At 36.0% G+C, this 15,363-nt stretch overlaps 1 protein-coding gene across 6 annotated transcripts in view; it reads left to right on the plus strand.

Annotated features, from left to right (window-relative positions):
- The window catches only part of LOC105202522 (slo-interacting protein 1), a 205,665-nt gene that overhangs the window by 98,200 nt on the left and 92,102 nt on the right, over positions 1–15,363 (plus strand). For 4 of the 6 annotated variants that reach the window (XM_026135841.2, XM_039451213.1, XM_039451211.1 and 1 more), the window contains one exon: positions 208–265. The exons of the other annotated variants lie outside the window; for them this stretch is intronic. The gene's annotated coding sequence lies outside the window, so the exon portion shown is untranslated. The remainder of the gene's footprint in view (positions 1–207; positions 266–15,363) is intronic. 6 annotated transcript variants of the gene reach the window in all.

The raw sequence follows: 15,363 nt of genomic DNA on the forward strand, positions 1-15,363 counted from the left end.
TATCTTGGATAAAATCTTTTTTTTTTAATTTTTTTATTATTTGTTTTCGTATTATAAAAGATTTTTCTTCAAATTTTATATTTTGTGAAATATTCTAATGTTATTTGAATTTAACGCTATTACGATGCAATACGCAGAGAATAACAAGAGAAGTTAATAAAGGGAAATGATTGAAGTGCTAATTATATTTATTTTGTGCTGTTTCAGGTAAGCAATGGACTGTAGGACATGGACAAAGCTTGACGTATCCCGATCGCTGGTACTTGTAAGTAAATAACTTGAAATAGTTTGAAAAAATAATGCATTAAACAATAGCAAGGGCGTATCTATCGATCGTTTGTCGATCTCGTCATTTCGTTGGGACATCTTCGAACATCTTTGGCGAAATGATTGGAAAACAGCTCGGTATCTTTATAGTTAGCGATACGATAGCCCGAATACTTCTCGAGACTAAGTTAACAAGTTCTGCGTGCTTTTTGTGCAACCCTCGCTCTCGTTCTTCTTTCTGTTGATCGCTCGAGCGTAAAAGCTTTTGGGGAGGTCAACCGTGCTCTGTGGATGTGTCCTTAAGTGCAGCGGCACACACGACGTCTGTCGCGATTCGAAGCTCCTCTCGGTCACGACTAACTTGTACACACTCGGTAATCTCGCTTTAAATTCGCGACGAAAAAAAGCCGCAGGCTCTTTGGAAAATGAAAAAAAAGTTGCACAGGATTGCAGAATTTTACGCATTGTGAATTGTTTGAAATACAAGTATCCTACTTACAACGGGATTACTCGTATGTACATTCCGACACTTTGGTCGTAAATCGAGTATCATTTTAAACTGACATAAAATTATTATAAAAAAAGTAAATAGAACAAAATTTTGTTTTTCACTTATTGTAGCCATTGTAATTATTATTACGGAAAGTACAATTTTGGTGTGCGAAAGCGAGGAAAAGGAAAACAATCGATTATTACAGAAATTTCAGCATTGCTCATTAAATTCTTGTTATCGAGCATCTAGTGGATTAATAAGAGCTTCGGTTTATTAATCTTGGCCCTTCGATGGTCGAGGGTGGCGCGAGGAAATTGTTGCTTTCTCAGCCATCCGTGGTTTCCTCCGATCTTCGCGGGCTATAAAGAATTGATCGAATAAATTTCAGAGACTCATCCGGTCACCTATAGTCGGCTCAATACCACACTCGGTGCGGTACATGTATATCCTATCCAATTCTATTTTGCCGCTATCCAATCACGATCCCATCCGACGTGTCTCCGCGTCTCGGCCTCGGTCTCGATCGTCCCTCTCTTGAGGCGCACTTCTCACTTTCCACCTCTCAATCTTCGGGGCAGTCGGACCTGCCGTGGTTCACGTCCGTCCAAACTGAATCTTGCTTCGAACCCCAGTTTCTCTTTATTTCTCTTTCTATATCTTCCGCCAAATCAGGAAGAAATAAACATCGTGCATCCCCGACGATTCCAACGAATGACGAAATATCGAGTTTATTTTGTTACAAAGGAACAAAATAGTTTCTAAAAATTGCCTTTATTTCATTGATAATATTTTCTTTTCTTTTTTTTTTTAGATATAAAAGTAGGAAAAGGAAATTCCTTCTTTTGTAGAATATTATTGTAAATGTCGATGAACGGAGTACTAACTAACGGATTATACAATAATTTTTATTTTTATTGTAACATTTATTTGTCTCAATAACTTTTATTTATATTTTTTCGCTCGATGTATCGCTTGTGTAAAATGTGTTTCGCGTTGATTTCATTGGAGAACGAAATTACAACTCGGCCGAGATAAACGTAATCTATGCTCTCATCGCTTTCGCGCTTCATTATGCCTCTCATTTCGTTTTCGAATTTAATTTCATGTCGCTGTGCCGCTTCTCCTCTTGACGAGAGATTTTGTTTCGCGAATGTTGAGTAATTGCGCATTGTACGATTGTATATGACGTATCCTTCCGCTAATCCAGCGTGCGCGCGACACGCGGATTTCCGGATTTTTGCGCGAAGTGTCGCGGGAGATTGTATCCGCGCGCTTAAATTTTCTCGTCAGGCTGAAAGCTCCCTTGATTTAATTCGATTACCGTCGTTCGTAATCGAGTTTACAGGAGAGCTACCAGGGCGAGCAAGCCGTCATGTGTGGAAAACACGTTCACCGAAGCAAATCATAGTTACCTAACACTCGTGATATCCATCGTCGGAGATACATGTATGTCGCATAAGAAACGCGTTTATTTATCGTAAGAAGATCAGTATTATTGATCTCTTTCGCACATGATATTTACAAAGCGTACAATTACTGTAATTTTAATAAAATTTAACATTTTAATCAAACTATGTAACCAATTTTTTCATATTTTGAAATAATAAAATTTTTAAATAAAATTTCAGATAATGTTTAAGAAAAAATTATCTTCGTGTACGCATACTTGCAGGATTCAAAATGTACAAGTTTCTATCGTAAATAATTGAATCTTTTACAAGCAATAATCGAATTTTAAGAATAAAGTTATTAGTAAATAAATTTCTTTTCACTAGAAATAAAATTTCTAATAAAGTAATAAGAATTTTATTTCTAATAATTATAAAAAGTAAGGACTCATCCGATATTTATTTTATTTCCTCTAATAAAAAAATTATATTTCATATTCTCCATTACGATGGAATAAATATCTTACGAGTAGGTAGTTTGAATCTGTGTGCGTACAGTTTCGAACTTTCTATGATTATTAAAAAAAATAACAGCAGTTCTTTCAAGTAGACTCGAATTTTGATGAAATGGGTGGATCTTTTTAAGATGAAGGGGTTAAGGGGGGGGGGACTAAAATAAGAATGCTATTTTCTGACCCGAATTTGGATTGAATATATTGAAATTTTTTTATGAGTACTTTACTCGAAATTTTATATATTACAACTTACTTTTTATAATTACTAGAAATTAGATTTCTATTATTTTACCAGAAGTTTTATTTCTTAATAAAAAGAAATTTGTTTACTAATAATTTTATTCTTAGAGTTTGATTATTGTTTGTAAAAGATTTCAATTATTTGCGATAGAAATTTGTACATTTTGTATCCTGCAAATGAGAACACAAAGCAAATTTTTTTTTTAACATTATCTTAAATTTTATTTAAAAATTTTACTATTTAACAATATAAAAACATTTAGTTACATTGTAGTAATTTGATTAAAATGATGTTAAATTTTATAAAAATTATAGTAAAATTGAATTCTTCGAAATTTATATATTGTCCCGTAATTGTCCCTATTTTGAGGACAAATTTTAAGAGAAAATTCTTTCAATGTATTAATTTAAATTTTGAAAATAATTAATCAAGATCTCGATGAAACTTGAACTAGTCGAATTTGACTGTTAGATGTTCAAGTACATCATCTTTAATAAAACAACCAACAATTGAGGTGCTAATCAAACTTTGTTAATTCTTTATACTTTGCTTTGAAAGGAAAGTATAGAGAAGCCTTAGTCCAGCCGCGACGTGCCGGGAGATCACAGAACGGGCAAGGCATACGCTCTCATTGCCAAATTACCAGACAGCAAGAGAGAGACGGTAACGAAGCACTTTAGCAGGTGCAGCTGAAATTTTCCTCAGTCCGTCATGTTCCTTTGAAACCCAGCCGAAAGCGATTTCGCGCTCGTGCTCGGGTACGCGGTGATCGATGCCTGGCCAATCGTATATTGGCCGTGGACGGTGGTCCGCGCAGTCCGAGGGGGATGGTGGGCGCAAGCGGAGGCGTGGATAGGGTGGGTGACCGTGTGCTGTGCTCTGCTGTGCCGGTGCCGACAGATTCCGATGGCATTATACATATATTGGGAGCGGAGAGCCCCGGAGGGGCTCTTTGTCGCGCGCGCGGTTAGAACGAGGAACAAAGGACACCGAAATTAGTTTATTCCCTGATGGCCGCCGATAGAATTATCAGGTATATCCGCCAGGAGAGGGGAGGGGGAGAGAGGGCTCCACCCGTCTCGCGAGCGTATCGTTTAATTTCATTCCGGTCCCTGCAACGAGGGTTGCAGGGGAAATTCCTGTCGAAGGTACTGGTCATCGCGCGACTTATGCGCTGGAATTACCGCGCGCGCGACTGGCCCACTTTCGACACGGAATAATAGAACGATATGGGACAATGAAGTGCGATTGGATTAATCTATTATTCACGGCGATGCACACATGTGACACATATTGTAAAGCAATGATTTAATATCGCGTAATTTTAGTATATCTAGATATAATTTACCTACCTAATATATATATATATATATATATATATATATATATATATATATATGAAAGAGAGAATTTTTGTTTTTTCCTATCAATAAATTTTACATTTGAAGCTAAAATCGCCAATATTGCTGATGAAAGAATAAAATGCCATTTATAATATCTTGATATCTAATATGTAGCAAGCCGTTCTACTTTTTGATAATATAAAAGAAATTTGTGTTCTCTCTCTAAAAATCTTACAATTATATAATTCCAATTAATTAATTCAATTATGTCGTGACATTATTTTTACAGATATCTTGACATAATTTAAATTTATTAATAAGAAATATTTAAAAGAATAATATTTTTGACAATTATTTTAAGATTTTTATATCGCTGAAAATTTTTTTTGTTCTCTTAAAAAGTAAAACAGATTGCCTAACAAAAATGAGTAGATGTAGTAGTGTATAATAACATGATCGCTATCTACTTTTTATTTTTGACATTTGCAATATTTTGCAACCGCGAGTCTTCGAGTGCATTAAGGCAGAAGTGAAAATCGCGACGAATGCGTTTGATAAGTGTTAAATGATGAATAGCTGCGTTTTTAAATGTCGTCTGCTACATGTGCGTGCGTCGACGTACCACGCGTTTTATTGCCATGCGTATTCATTTGATATGATGAAAGAGAGCCTCCTACCCTCTTTTGCGACAGCTTGTGCCCCAGCCCATTCCGGTATTTTATCATAGTACGTAAAATGTCCCAACGAAGCAATATTCTCCATCGATCCCGTAGTTCCAGGTGGGTTGCGTCAAAACTTTTATGGAAAACGTGTCTAACAGACTGTATGAGGCTACGAAGTGAATTCGCGTGGCAAGCTACCTGCTGATTGAATATTTTAACATCTGCACTGAAACACGACCGAAGGAATTGCACGATTGATCACACAAAGCTACCGAAAGATTATATTTCAATTGAAACTGATTGTTTACGGACACGATGCTCGATCTTCGACGTGTTTTACTTGCACCGCAAAAATTCAAGTAAAAATACCATTAAAATAAAGTGAATGCCTTTAAAAAGATTAACAAAAATGTGATAAAAGAGTTTATTAATTTAGCAAGAAATGTGGCAATTTCATCCGATTGTTAATTCACGACAAACGCGTCGTCGACAGTGGCTTGGGTTGAAGTTTGATCGCAAAGTCGCTTTCATTTCTAAACTCGTGAAAGCGACTCACGAGCCAAAAACAGACACGACGCGACGTTCTCGCGATAACGTGAATCCGATGGCCCGAGCTTAGCCGCGAGATCCAAAGCTCATCTCGTCGCCGCGAATGAACTCGGGGAATGACCTGAATTGGTCGACGACACCGACGCGCGTCGCGGTGATAGTTTAGATCTCTCCAGCGTGATAATATTGTGTGCCGAAGCGCGGCAGTATTTGCCGAGGAGAACGGTTGGCTTTAGAAATACAGAAACTTATTTCGCCTCGTCCGCCTTCTTCTCTCACACACCTCGCCTTCTCTTTCCATCGTGGCCGACAGTCAGCTTGGCGTGCGGGTTTCTTCACTTTTTCTTCACCTTTTTTTCCTCTATTTTTTTTCACCTCCTTTTCTCCTTCTCCTCCTGCTTCCTTTCGACGATAGCTTCTAAGCTCTGCCTAGTTTGTGTCGGTCGTCGACCAGCGCGTCCCCGCACGGCTAACTATCCCTGGCCACGGGGTGGTTGCGGGATGCCGACGCCTTTGTGACGTGTGGCGGAAAAATTTTGCGCCTTTCGTGCTGAAAGAAATCGAGAAAAGTCCGTAGAGAAGTTTTCACGACGTCGATTCGTTTTTAAGCTTTGCTTTCTCGAAACCTCACCGAGGTTTCGCGCAGAGGAAATGTTTTTAAAAGTCTACATTTGTGATAAAAGCGTACAACGAAAAATATATAATTGACAAATTACGTACTTCTTTGATCAAAACAATTAAAAATTTTTTAAGTAAATTTTTATATCAATATTTTAATATTTATTATTCCATTTGCGATAAACGTTTGAAAAAGTAATCTTATCTTTATTAATGAATAATTATTTTATGTTGAAACCGGTTCTTGTAAAAATTTGTGTGTTAAATTTTTAATATTTATTTTAAAAATTCAACACAAAAATTTTGACAAAAACCGCTTTCAATACACGTACAAAAATGTTTTTTTACTGTATAAAATAAAATTATTTGTCATGTACACTGCAAATTAGTACGATCGTGACTTTTATTTTTCTTAAGAAATTATATGTTTAAAATTCTTTTTAAAGCTTTAAACTTTCAAATATTTTTCCTTAGATCTACGATACATTCGTAGCACTTGTAGCTTTCTCTCCAACTGTCCACCTTGATGTGAGATTAACTAAACGCTATTCATTCAATTCACGCGCGAACGGGAACAGCAATCCTCGAACTATTCAACGCGAGAACGTTTGCTTCACAACTAGAAACTGATAGCAAAGTTGCTTCGGTTGATCGGCTCTGATTTGATGTAGTTTACGACGCGTAAAGGTCGTACTAACTAATCCGCGCGAATGGCCATCGACGACCGTGAGTGAATGAGCCACCAAATCGTAAAACATTGCAACTGTACAAGCAGCTTTAATGATTATTAGATTGTCACTCCATAATGCCTGTATTTAGACAGTATGCGTGTGCACGCGCACGTGTGCGCGAAGCGCTTGTTTAGTTTACCAGCTTTTATCGCGTTATTTATTCCATATTCATCCTTTTTATTAGATCTCGCAATTTATCCGCGCGTTTAACGCGCCGACGACGCATAGAAATTTCTGAAACAATTCGCTCAATTATTGATGCACAGGGCGCCCCGCTGCTATTATCTGTCCCATTAATGAAAGATTGTTTCATAAATTTCAAATCGATTCACCGTTAACGAGAATTTGGTGGCAAGTTACCGTGCATAGCAGCTTTTTAACTATCTTTTAATATTAAAATTTCTGCAAAAGACTGTGAGATTATTTGAAATTGCACAATTTAATTCAACGAGATTACTCGATATGGAGCATTATTTTGCTGAATTAAGTTCTCTTTGAATTCTCAGGCACGATCGAGAATTTGATCACAGGAAAATGAGGTATTAATTACGTTTCTTAGCTCAAAGTCGATTACATTACGAATCGACTCTGTACAAGGGACAAAGATTAATTTATACGAGGCCATGCGTCGCGTTTTATATCGTTATTCCCACTTTTCTGAGAGCAGAAGTAGGAAGACGCTCGATCGTTTTTTTTTTTTCAAGATTGCTACCCGTTACTATATTAATCTCCTGGAATGATCCACATCTCGTTGCTGAAAGCACGGATTCATGGATTTTTCCCCTGTAATCCACTCGGCGAGGGACTCGGACGGTCTGAATACTCGCGCGCGGATCGCCGACTCAGGTCGGATCATCCGTAATCAAATAGAGCGCAGATCAGCGTAGATTTTGCGTCCTATTCCTTCATCATCTCTACGGACGTTCCTTCTTATTCTGGGCATCGCTGATACGCATTGCGGATAAATCGCGTAACTGCACCCGACTAAATTGTTGCTAAAATTCTTGTTAATTAAAAATCCAATTATTGCTTTGTAAAAGATCCGCAAAGAATCGCACACACAAAAGAGAATTAGTATCATATCAACATCATTGTTTCATATGTATAAGTACGATGACTGTACTTTCTTACAGAAAATAAGAGACGAGCTTGGAATTTTTAAGACTTTGTTCTTACTAATTTATAAACTAGTTTGTGACTGTCGGGAGTTTGCGTGAAATTCTCTTGCGCAATACACCAAAATGAAAATTATTGCGCAGCTTTTTGACTGTACTGAAATAAATCCTTGGATTAAATCTGAAATTGTTGATTTAAACAAATTCTATATCTAGCTCGACGTAGCAAGAGCAAATTATAAGAGGAGAAGGTCAATTATAGCGAGTAGACAACCAATGTTATTTGTATGTAATTGATTTATTTAAATACAGTCGGACGTTTCGGTTTAACTTAACCCTCCTCGGTTAAATTATTAAACAATTTCCAAATTTTCCTTTACATTATTTAAGATAGTTTAAACTTTAGACAATTCTCATATTTACTTAGACATTATTTAAAATAATTAATTAAATATCAAATGATGTGGCTTATTACATTTGACATTTAATTAATTATCTTAAATAATGTAAAAGAAAATTTGAAAATTGTTTAATAATTTAGCCGAGGAAGGTTAAGTTAAATCGAAATGTCTAGCTGTATTTAAATAAATCAATTACATACAAACAACGTCGATTGTCTGCTAGCTATAATTGACTTTTTCTTGTTATGATTTATTGTTGATTTAATTTTTTTTTTGTGCAAAAATACGATAGAATTCTACGGTATAACATCTATCCGTGAAAGATAAAGGCTGAAATGGGCGATGTGAAAATCATTTAATTATTCATCAATTTTCGGTTGATTGACAGTCACAGTTTCAAGCAATGGAAATTAATGTTTAAACTAATTTACGCTTATTAATATTATAAACAATTAAATTCTGCTCATTAAGCAGCATTATGACGATAACAATACTATTTATCTCGTATACAATTCCAAGCCAGCCGATGCTGTTGCATTATCAAAAATTAATCACTAATTGATATAAAGTGATCAGGACTCAATATAAAGTGTGTTAACAAAGTATCTCATTTTTGCCCGATCCATTTCTCGACGCGTTCAAGTTTTCATTGGAATTGAACGGAAAGGGGAAGAAGAAATAAGATCTCGGGGCAAGATACATCATCGGCTGAAAACTAAATTAAAAGAAACGAACGCGCATGAGAACCCTCGAGGTACCATCGAGGTTTTCGATAAGCTCGTTTTTCGCGAGACGGCCGTCCCGGCAAAACAGATGATCGATGTGCAAACACGTCCGAGTGATTCTTCTTCTTGCCGTCCGTTAGCGCCGCACTTATCGGCTCTTATCGCGGTAACAACGACGGGATACTGCGGCGAACTTGGCGCCCCCCTCCCCCCTCTACCGTTCCTTCGCTGATTCAAGAATCTTTTTTTTCTCTACGGCGAAAGCCTTTCGAGACTGCTGATTAATGCTTGCCTCTCTCCCACGTAATTCGATCGATGGCGTTTGAACCCTTCGTCTAAGTTCTAAGTTGTGGTTACGCTAAAACGATCATTCCTCTATCTGCAGTCTATAAACTCTGATAACTGTAAAAAAGTGACATAATTCATATTTTTGATTATTGCGAAGATAGTATTAGGAGCTTGTGCTATAATTATTGTTCAATAACGCTTTCAAATCGGATCGCTGAAAGAAATGGACACATGTATATCTTGCGACACAGTTTTATTTATAATACATCAAACAAACAAAGATTTAATAAATTATTCACGAATAAATTAACGAAACAATTAATACAAGATATTGAAAATTTCACGGATACAGTAATCTGCAAACGTATTAATTACGTTTTATTTATTAGCATGCAGCCATAATTATTTAGTAATAATTTTACGTTTCTTGTATTATTAATTTTAAACAAGGCGCTTTCTATATAAATGGAATAAAACATTGAAAGCTTTAAATAACGAGTATATTGAAATTTAATATTATACGCTAGTAGTAAAGGTATTTTTTTTACCAGTAATTAATTATTGAATTTTTATTTGAACTCAAAGCTTTCGCGATAATCGCATATATAATATGATTATACGTTTATTATGTAATATTCATAACTGCTGAATGATAGTGTAGCAGCAGCAGCAGCAACAGCAGCAGCGTGTTTGTTGCTCTCAGAAGAGATGAGAGGAAATGATGATTTTAATTTATCTGAAATAATTTCGCGCAATTTGCGATGTAGCTCAGGAAATATATCAAGCACACTACACTTTCGCTCTCGGTGATCTTCCAAACGATAAAAATCTCATTTTCCACGAGAATCCACGTTGATCTTTAAGCACCGCGTCCACTTCTCTTCTCCGGCACCATCTTGTCGAGGACGACATTCTGTCGCCCTCGGGTGCGGCATTTGATCTTTCGCGGACCATTGTGGCTTCGGGGCTTTACGAGTCTCCCATGCGCCATACCGCGGATTCATCTCGGTTTACGAGGTCTCCAAATGAGGCGAGAGATTATAATAAGGAGGCAAATGGAAGGGAAACGCCAACGGCGACGTGCTCTTCCCCACCTCCCAGGAATTGTGCCGCGTCGTTAAAAGAACCGTCTAACCGCCACTCAGAGTGAACTTGGAGTAAAATGCGCTGTAGTGAAATGTTTCCTAATTACCTGAATAATATCTGAAAACTTTGTTTACGTATTTTTGCTTATTTTGTTTCTAGTTCTTTAAATAAAAAAAAAAAGAGATTTATCTGCGGATTTCTCTCTCGCAGCTCTTTTTAACAGAAAGTCTCTCTAATCGTACTTGTACAAAAATTCTATTGATATTAAAGTTAATGTTTAAGTTGAGATTAGATGGACAGTAATTTGCGATGTGTTTTATATCTTTACAAATTTTGAAAGAAATTTTGCAGCTCTAGTATATATGTATGTATTTCGGTTTTTTAAATATTTCTTGTATTAAATATTATACATAAAAGAGGAGACAGAATGGATTGTATGATCAATTGAAGGAGAAGTTTACGAATTTATTTCAGAAAAAGGAATAAATGGACACGGTTCTTTGTTTGAGTATTATTTACTAATATTTTTAAAATGTAAAAAATAAATTTGTACAATATAAAATTGGTTAAAAATATAGAAATATTCTGTTCTTGAAGACAAGTTTGAAAAGTTCGAATTTGATTTTGTGACTGTTAAAGAGGCAATCTTTTTTTTCTTGAAATAAATTTATAAATTTGACCATATAAATTTCTGTTCTCTTTTAATATTCATAAAATTCTTACTCGATCAGTTGCCCCGGTTGCTCTTAATTTCTGTATTATGATACTCGAATCGTTTTCTGTCGATTATGATGCATCGACTTGAAGTATTTTTTCACGTATTTTGGCACAAGCAATTCATTTTTGGAATTCATCGCATGAACGCGATTTGTCGCAAATATGCAAGACATGGGCAGATGATGAAGACAGTGGCATTACGGTTACGACAGAAGAGGGTCGGGTTCCACTCTTTTTCCCCCCTTCCCATTTCTATTGTAATGAGACTCTTCAAGACTGCCTGCTGGTCCTTGCTGCCACCCGTACGCTTGATCAATGTCAACTAGATTTGCATAAATGTGTGCTCCGAATGGCGCTCGAGATGCCGAGTCGCGTATTTCGGGGATTTGAAGGACGCTGGAGAACTCTGCGAGCATCGCCAAGTATAGAGAGAGAGAGAGGGGGGGGGGGTCGGAAAGGGGAAAAGAGGAGTAGATTCTGAGAGAAGGACCGGATATCCGTCCTAAGAAGCGGGAATCGGGTGAACATCGGGAAGGAGATCCGGGTTTGACGAGGGAGGACGAGAAGAGACAGACCGCTTGTCTCTGCCGGCGACAAGATGGGCTCGTTGTAGATCGAGAATCTACATGACTACTTGGGAGAGGAGTGCTTTACCGGCTGCTTCGTAGTAAGTCTATATTGCTTCTGTGACCAAACGAAGATATATACAAGCGTCTTCGCGGACGTGAGATTGAAACCAGCTGCGCACAGGATTGAAGGATAAATTTTGAGATTGACTGCTCTCTGAAAAATTGTCGGGCTTGGAACAGAATCTCTTACATTTGCATCCTGTTGGCATCATTGTCGAAAAATATTTTAATCGTGTTCTTGATCGTAAGATTGAAAGATATATTATAGAAAAGTTAATTTTTTATATAATGTCTGTGTTATCTAGCATATTTATTTTATGTTTTAAATTAATGCAAATAATTGGATAGATCGTTTGAACCATGTAAAATGTATCAAAGTTAATACGAAATTTTTTATTGCGAAATTCAGTTGTGTGTGAAGGAAAGAATCCCATATCGGAGAAATGGAAAAGCATCGTGTATGAAAGGATTATTGGATGTTCGGAGAAACTGACGGGGATAGATAGATCGCGGTAGATTGATTTCGCAAGATATTCGCGGAGAACAAACTCATCTATCGGTTATGGATTACCGTAGATCGAGTTTCGAGATGATCTGTAACTCGGCGAACTCGGTGGTTCGCGGTGAATTGATGTTTCTCTTGCGATGTTTCTTCGGAAGAAAAAGTTTCACTCGTCGAGATACGTCGAGAACGAGATAACGGAAGAAGTGTTTTAACTTTGCGAAAACCAACGAGGTGGATCTTTGATGTCGAAGTAAAAACAGAGAGACGGAACGTATTTAGAAGCGGTGTATAATGCTTGCGCTCTTCTTTCTTTTTATCCAGACACATTTTAAAATAACTCCTTCTTTGTTTATACGTAATAGTAATAGTTCAACACCACTATCTATATCTGTGTTTATAGATTTTAGATCGTCGTATATAAAATACCGGATAAATCTTTGAGAAGAAGTTGTTTCTTTATAACTATAAAAAATTATATTTATAACAACAAAAATTTAGTAATATTCTTGATGCATTTTTTTTTAATGAGGAATTGTCTTTATTTCTATTTGCCAAATATCATATTCAGGGTTGGGTAAGTTAATACATGTTTTTTTAACTGAATTAAGTTAAAGTTAATAGTTTATAAAATTAATTTAGTTACGTTAAAATTACATTAAAAATTAATTTAGTTACATGAACAGAAAAAACTGACTAGTTACGTTAAGAGTAAATTAACTTGAGTTAAATTAGAAATTAATTTTGAAAAACATTATTCATATTAAATTACAAAATTGTAATTTTTTAAAGTTAGATTACTCAAAACAATTATAATATGGATCAACGAACAAACTTAATATTTTATTTGTAAATTAAGTTTGTATAACATAACAAAGAAATCTTATTTCTTATATGAGAATGTATTTTTCTCTTACAATTTTTTCTTATACGTAGATAAATTTTTTACCTGAGAAAAAAGTTAATGAATTAAAGTTAATGTGTTTTTTTAAAATAACTAGTTAAAATTAAAAATTAAATAAGTTATTAACTTTGAACTTTATTAATTAATTTTTAGCTCTTATACATATTAAAAAGAGATGATCAGGGTTGGGTAGTAACTCTTTAACTAGTTACTACCTAATCCTAATCATATCTTGTAATATTTATTGAAATTATTTATTGCACTAAAGTCATTTATTGAATGTTGAAAACGTTATTTCTGACGCGCGCGCGCACGTAGAAACGGCAGATATACCCTTAGATACTTCCGTTTACATTCATATTGAAATATCGAAAATAAAGTATCTTATGATAATTTAGAAAATTCGATGTGTATAACGTATGGAAGGGTTACGTTGAATATGCTCTGTGACGGTGAAATTTCCAAAGTCAGGAAACGTACGCGGATAGATAGAGCAGAACCAAAATGGGCGACCACCAGAGCGCGAGGAGCCAGTTAAACGAGATCTGTCTGCCAGGTGGTTTCGATCCGCCGCAGGATGCTATTTGACTGCGCGCTCGTCGGCTTATTGTGAATTCGAGACACGTCTCGAGATGCGAGACTGCTTCCCGGGACCTCGGGCATAATGCCTTTTCCGTCGAATCAATGCTTTTCTGGTGTCCGTGCCTGATCGTCGCGTCGTACGGGAGACACGAATAGTCTCGTCCACATCTGCCGATGCCGAGTTTCACGTCGTTTCTCGAACGTCGAGGATCACTTAATTAATTGATGTCGACGAAAGCTCGCTCGCGGCGACGTTGAAACTCTCCACTGAGTCTCTAAAATTGTGTAGCTTACTGCTGGATATTACACGTTATCATTTGTGGTATTACGTTGAAAATAATTAAACAGTAAAAAAAAAACACTTTGTATTCGTGTTAAAATCGGTTGTTGTTAAAATTTTTGTGTTTAATATTTCAAGTACTTGAGTATTAATTAAAAAGACTGTGATTGTGTTATTTCAGTATCTTGCAATTTTTTAACTAATATTCTACATTTCCTAGTGTTAAAGTAACACAATTTATGGGAATAAATGGACATATATATAAACAAATTACAAAAAATATATAATTATACCTTCTTTACACTATTTTATTTTCTTGCAACAACGACGCGATGCTTTCTCTATTCCTTCGCATTCCAAAGCGATTATTCGATCGGCACTATCGAAATTTGCATAGACGCGCATAAGATGAAATCTTGCTTTGAAATACGATGGAACAAAGCTGCGGCCTAAGGGCACACGCGGCGGATAGATACTTGAAAAGAGAGAGAACGCGTATCTCCGCGGGTACTTTTGAGAGCATCCTTGAAACCGCTTACTCTATGCAGAGAAACCGTCCGACTGATGCGCGATTGTTGATATAACGTTGCAACATCTCGACAAAGGCTCGTCTCGAGTCGACCACCGTCATCGAGTTTTCATCAAGAGAGTACCGAGCTACTATCGTAATCGTTTCTAAACTCAAAACAATCGTGCATGGGAAACATGAACGTTTAAAACGCAAAAAAATTTCTTTCATGATACAAAGGGCAGTTTGAGCAAAACTTGTTGTAATATGAGAATGTTTCAGTATTTATAGGTAAATATACGTTTCTTTTATGTGAGAAATAAAAATATAAATCTGAAAGGCAAACATACACACACGTCATGAAATGACGTAAACTGATATTAATTGTGATTTTATAAGAAATTTATAGTAATTTTTTAAGAAAATTAGGAAATTGTGAACATTAGAGTAACGTAGATCTTGCTGATAATCGCAAATTGAGCCAAGAGTCTCTTCTACTATCGCTTATCTCTCAGACAGGGTCGAATTTCTATCACCTCGCTCTCCGAGTTGATTCTGCGTCTGCCTCCCTCAGCGTTGTAAACATCTTTAACATGCAATTGGCCTGATACTTGACATATTTTTCAAAGCAAGTAATCAATATTATTCACAGTGCTATATATCGTCTCTCTTTGTTATATAATTATGATATAACACAGATATATTTGATCAAAATAAAACAGTATTTTTTTAACGCTCCGATTAATAATCTATCGTGATTCCAATTATTGATCGATACAGCGATACTTAAATATCCGATACATACGAGAGAATTTAACG

This window comes from Solenopsis invicta, chromosome 6, assembly GCF_016802725.1.
Source record: "Solenopsis invicta isolate M01_SB chromosome 6, UNIL_Sinv_3.0, whole genome shotgun sequence".
Lineage (NCBI taxonomy): Eukaryota > Metazoa > Arthropoda > Insecta > Hymenoptera > Formicidae > Solenopsis > Solenopsis invicta.